This window comes from Myotis davidii, unplaced genomic scaffold (genome assembly GCF_000327345.1).
Source record: "Myotis davidii unplaced genomic scaffold, ASM32734v1 scaffold2168, whole genome shotgun sequence".
Lineage (NCBI taxonomy): Eukaryota > Metazoa > Chordata > Mammalia > Chiroptera > Vespertilionidae > Myotis > Myotis davidii.
Window position 1 is genome coordinate 123,321 of NW_006298553.1, and position 6,141 is coordinate 129,461.

The 6,141-nt window shown below is 40.4% G+C and overlaps 1 pseudogene; it reads right to left on the reverse strand.

Moving 5' to 3' along the window:
• Positions 1-338: 338 nt before the first annotated feature.
• Positions 339-1,623, reverse strand: LOC102758140 (annotated as a pseudogene).
• Between the last annotated feature and the right edge of the window lie 4,518 nt (positions 1,624-6,141).

The window sequence follows — 6,141 nt, forward strand, 5'->3', positions numbered from 1 at the left end:
ACCCCAGTGAGCTGTAGGAAGACATTTCTAAGAGTAGATTCTGCAGCATCAAAGAAAAATTCTCCAAAAATTGGCATGTTTTCAATTAATTTAAGTTAATTGAGGCTTCCAGCAGTGCAGGGTAAAAACAAGATCTAAGGAAGAGAACCATCATCACAACCACTTAAAAACGGTGACTATGCCATTTGGCTCATGATGCTATATGGTCCAAAAGCTTTTGGTGGCATGATATGGACAAGAAAAATATAAGTACACAAATCACATAACACCATTAAAACTCAAAAACATTTTTTTTTTCATTTGAAAAAGGATTTGGAATACATAAAGCAAGGCAACATTTATTCTTTTTTCTCATCTTCTGGTGTGGGATCTGTTGGTGGCTCCTCCACTGTGGTGCTGTTGCTCTCTGAACCAGTGTTACTATTAGTGGTCCCTTTCTTCCCCATACTGTCCACCACTTCCTGTCCACTCTCCTTGTCCTCAGGAATAGATGTGCCTTCTTCATCATTCTGCTGACTTTCTGTTGTTTCTTCAAGGTGTGTCTCCTTTGTCTCCATTGGAATGTTCTCGTCTTCTTTCTTTTCTTTGGTCGTATTAGCTGCTTGTTCTTCCTTAGGAACAATGCTGCTCTGATTGCGTTCACTTTGCTCTGCTGCCTCCTTCTCCCTTTCCTCCTGCCTTTTGTGAGCCTGTTCCTCTGCCTGTGCAATTTCAGCTGCAATTTTTTCCATATCCACTTCTATTTTAAAACCACACAACCTTTTAAGTTCATTGTTAAATGAATCTGTGCTTTCCAGGAATTTGTTCTTTTCCTGGTGTCGCTCCTCTATTTGAAGAAGTTCAACTTCTAGTTTTCGTTGATGAACCTGTAGTTTGAGGACCTGCATTCTAGCTGTTGTGACAACTGACTGAATGTCTGGCACCACATTTTCACTAAGGATTTCACTGATGAGGTGGTGGTTTCTCTGGAAACAGGTGGTGGCTTATATGCTTCATTGAAAAGCCATCATCATAATCAGCCGGATCTTCAGCAGGCTGGATGCTCATGTAAGGTTCTCCTTTCTCCATGCGAGACTGCCTCTGTCGACTTTCTTCCTCTAAAGTGGCTTCCACACAACTTTTGGCATTTATGTGAGCAAGGTATGTGGGGGAATTGTGGTAGGCCTTCATAGACTCATTGTACTCTATCATTTCTGCTTCATATTCATTTAAATATTCTTGTTATTCTTCATCAGTGAGATCTTGCCACATAACACCAATAATCTTGCCAATCTCCCACAACTTTAAGTCTGGGTTGGAAGCCTTTACTTGGTCCCAGATCTTTCTGCTGTACCTCATATAGGGTATCAGCGGCTTATCTGGAGGCTTTGGGGGATTTTGGAATTGTAATACCAAGAGATGCCTTGACCCGACTGTTAGTGCCCGGGTTCCCTCCCAGCCTGTAGTTGTTGTAGGCGAAATGACTGTATGGATTGTATCCCACAAACTCTGGTGTGCTGGGCATTTGTGTTGCAGGAGCTGGGGTGGGAAGTGGGGCATAAGATGGTCTTTTAGACATTTTGGAAGATTAAGTTCTCAGTTCCTTAAGAATGAATCGGACACCGTGGGCATAAAAGGTGCCCACAGCTCCAGCCTTGCTTCCCTTTGTTAAGGTACCTTTTTGTATAACAGAGTCTACTGGGAGTAAATTAGTGATACATACACATGCACACACAAATACTTCGGTCACAGTAATAAGGTTATATTGGAATTTATATCTGAATTAATTTGGGGGGTTTTAATCCTTCTTGGATTCAGAGTGTTCATGTCTATGCTCACTTTATATTATAGGCTGAAATTTAATAGTGATCAACCTGTGAACATCAAGGGGGATTAAATAAATTAAAGCACCCTGTAAACATCTTGTTTCTTTGAATACAGTTCAATAAAATGAATAAAACTTAGTATTGATGCCTTTTGTTTGTGAGGCTTGGACTGCTTAGTATAATGAACCATCATTTGGGAAATTTGTATTTTCATTTGTAAGAAACCTTAAAATATGGAGGGGCATTAAAATGACCCAGTTGATTAATTACACTTGGATGGAGTACAGGTTTGTTCATGGCAATGAATCTGGGAAACAGTACCCAGTTGCAGAGTTCAAACATCCTTCAGTCATGTGGCTTGTGTTGACAGGGTGAAATGAAGGCTTTTACCTCTGACAGTGAAACTGAAACAGATCAGGTGCAGAGTTCGGGTGACTATTCACTTGGGCTTGTATCTCTCCAAAGAGGCAGGCAATGATGGAGGTTAGTTAGATCTGGCAAAATGAAGGTTGGCACAGTGTTTAGTTTCCTGCCTAGCTCTGCCAGTGCCAATCATTCTAGAATAGCAACTCCCCTGATACCTTACTTAGTGTAGACATAACCACGGAGTTTCCATCCATTTGATAACTGAGGAAAGATCCATCTCCAGACTCCTAAAGTGATGGTCCAGTGGTGCAGTGATCCTGGGCTAAGAAAATGTCTCTGGGTAAGCATCAGCCATTAGGATGTATTGTTGTCCTTCCAGAAATGAACACGAAGATGAAGTAGAGCAGCTGGCAACTTCACGGTGTTGGCAAGCTAAAGGTGCAACCTAGGGCCTTAAGTAAGGTGGAGGATAAATCAAACACCAGGGAGTGTTGTGTGGTTCTTCCCCCTTCCAGATAACTTTTAGCAAAATTAAGTAATCAACTAATTCAATTTTTCTCACATATGCACACATCAGTAAGAAAAGATGGAGCACAATAGATATGCCATGAGTTACTTAAATTTCCTAAAAAAAATAGTGCCTTGAAAGAAAAAAATGGTCATTGTTGAGACAGTGTGATTGTATGAAATAACTTTTTTTAAAATTAAAACTTCTATGGATTGATTATTTTGAAATGAAAAGATTTATGTTAGGCAGGATGGACATGAAAATATGAAAATGGGAAAGAATTGCTTATGTCCATATGTCCATGTGTGTGTGTTTTCTGGAAACAGCTATGCTGGTTTGGATATTGCCCCATCCATATATTATACTTCCTAGGGCTGATGCAATCTGTGTTGTGTTTTTGTTTTCGTTTTTTCAGGAGAAGTAGAAAATGGTTTGCATCACTGCTTCTGGATACAGTACTGGATACAGTGGCACTCTGCAGGAGACCTGCTTCCCACTGACTTCTTTAGAGAAAAGAACAGTAACATTTCAGCTTCATAGTGAGTTGTTATCAAATATTTTGAACTGTAATCTTATAATTACTATTAATGGTGTATTTAAAAAATATTTAATGAAAGAGATCATGCCAAGAACAAGCATTATAATGGCTCCAAGCATCCTGCCCCCCACATACCTGGAAAAATGCCCTACTGTTGTAGAAAGTGAAGATGAGCACTGCTTGCCAGTTATAAACAGTAAGCTTGAGTCTGAAGATGGCTGTCAATGGGAAGGCAGACTGCAAGATAGTGTGTGAGTGAGAGAACGAAAGGGGAGTGTGTACTCGCACAGGGAGTGTATATTTGTGGGTGAGGGACAGCTATACTCCAAGGGACTGTTGGGGATTGCCAGACTGAGTTCCCCTGACCAGGCAGCCTCCACTGCTGCTGAAATCTCTCCTGGAGCAACTGGCTCATACTTGGAGACCGCACCATCTTGAAGGGGAGAGTGGCTGTTATCGGAAGCCTATACATCCCAGGAATCTACAACAACAACACACAGGGAACAGCTGCGAACCCAGTAACACCGGATCTCAAGCAGCGCAAATACGCAGACTCAGAGGACCTCTCCACCTTCTCAAGGGAAGGTCAGATTTTGCCTAGGAACAGGTAAGGTCTGCAATCCAGGCTGGAGAGAGGAACATGCACAACTGGAGCTAGAGGTTCCAGGGAAGTCTGCGACCCACAAAATCCACGGGCCATTGGGGCTAGTGTGACCTGCAAATGTGAAAGGGGATCCACAGGGCTGCTAGCAGAAGGAAACTCTAAAAAGCAACCCATAGCTGGACTGGGTGCAAAAAGGCAGCCTGAAATTGTAATAGTGTGCCGGCTGCTTAGTGCCAGGGGAAAAAAGAGATGCACACAGAGACATTCACAGAATTGTGCGCAGTGCCAGAGGGTAAAAGTCGCGAGTATGCACACTTACTCTGGCTCCGTTTTTCTCTTTAAATCCTTGCTTTTGATTACTAAGCCCAGTACATAGGATCACCCAACTGGGGGCACGCTCAGAGACTGCAGGAGAAAGTTGTTTTTGTGGAACCTGGGGATCAGCAGGGAGAAATGATCAGAGAACAACCTTGGGGCAGTCCATTCTCCCAAACTAGTGTTAAGTGCGACAGGGAAAACAAAATCTAAATACTGGCTAGAGAGGACTTATAGCCCCGGAGGTCAATCCAGAAACACTGCCACCCAGGGGTTAAATCACAAATTGACTCTTGTGTAAATATAAATAAAGGAGTCTAAGACACAAAGAAATACTGCAGTATTATTACTACTACTATTTTACCTTTTTTAAAAAAGTGTCATTTTATTTTCCCTTTATTTTATTTTATTTTATTTTATTTTGGGATTAGTGTTCTACATTTTATTTTCATTTTTCCTTTAACATCGTTATACTCTATCTCAACTTTACCTTTATGCCAACACCCTCTTCCTCACTTTTCCCCTTTTGTTCTCCTATCTCTCTTATCCTATTCCTGCTTTAGATTTTCCCTATTCCTTCTTTTAATCCCCTGTTAAAAATTCACCCTATTTATATATCTAATTTCTGATCCCCTGCTCTAAGTTCATACACACCTCTCTCTTCTCTTTCTTCACTATCCATATTTTTTTTCTCTGCCCTTTTTTTGTTGTTGTTTGGTTTTTGTTGTTGTTGTTGTTATATTTTTTTTTGTTCTGTTTTGGCTTTTTGTTCTAGTATTTTTTTTTTGTTTTATTTTGTTTTGTTTTGTCTTCCTTCCTCTCTGTCCTATTATTGTTGTTTGCTTGATTGTTTAGATTGGTTATTGTGTTTGTTTGTGAGATTGTTACTCTTTTTTTTTGTTTTTATTTTTTTGTTTGTGTTTTGCCTCAGGTTTTCCTCTCCTTGCTTGTTATTAGTTGTTTGTAGTTTGCATTCATCTTTGGGTGTTTGTTGTTTGCATCTTTTGGGATTAGTGGTTGTTCTATTGGAGTTTTCTCCCCATATAAATAGTTCCCCCCCTTTACTATTCTCTTTCTTTTCTCTCTTACTTTTTTTCCTTTTCTCAATATCACTTTTGCACTCTTTTCTCTTTTTCTCTTATCCCCTAATTCTCTTTTCTCTGGTGGTCACCTTTACTTGGGGTTATTAGTATTGTGAATGCATTGGTGTTCAGTGATTTGTGCCTTGTTGTGTTGTATTTTGTGCCTTTAAATCAATGCAGGAAAAATAGAGGTACATAACCAGATACCCGGAGAAGAGAAATAATGGGGAGACAAAGAAACAGCCCGCATATGAAAGAAAAGGAGGCATCACCAGAAAAGGAAGTAAAAAAAAAAATAGAGGCAAGCAATATGTCAGAGAAAGAATTTGGATAAATGGTTATAAGGTCACTGAAAAGAACGGAAGACAAATTTAACAGTTTGTGTTAGAACCAAGAGGAAATGAAGAAGAACCAAGAAGAAATGAAAAATGAGATCTCTGCTGTAAAGAACTCAATAGAAAGCATCAAAAGAAGCAGAGGACCGCATCAGTGAGCTAGAAGACAAGGTAGAAAAAAATACCCAAACAGAGAGTATCTAGAAAAAACAAACAAACTTAAAAACAAGAGGAGGGCCTAAAGGAACTTTGGGCCAACACGAAATGAAACAACATCTGCGTAATAGGGGAGCCAGAAGGAGAGGAAACTGAGCAAGGAACAGAAAACCTGTTTGAAAAAATAATGACAGAAAACATACCTGATATAGGGAAGAAAATACTCACACAAATCCACGAAGCTCACAGAGTCCCAAATGAAATGAACCCCAAAAGACTGACGCCAAGGCACATTATAATTAAATTGGAGGCCCAGTGCACAAAAATCGTGCACTGGGGAGGGGGGGGTTGTCCCCTCAGCCCAGCCTGTGCCCTCTCACAGTTTGGGAGCCCTTGGGAAATGTCTCACTGACGGCTTAGGCCTAATCCCCA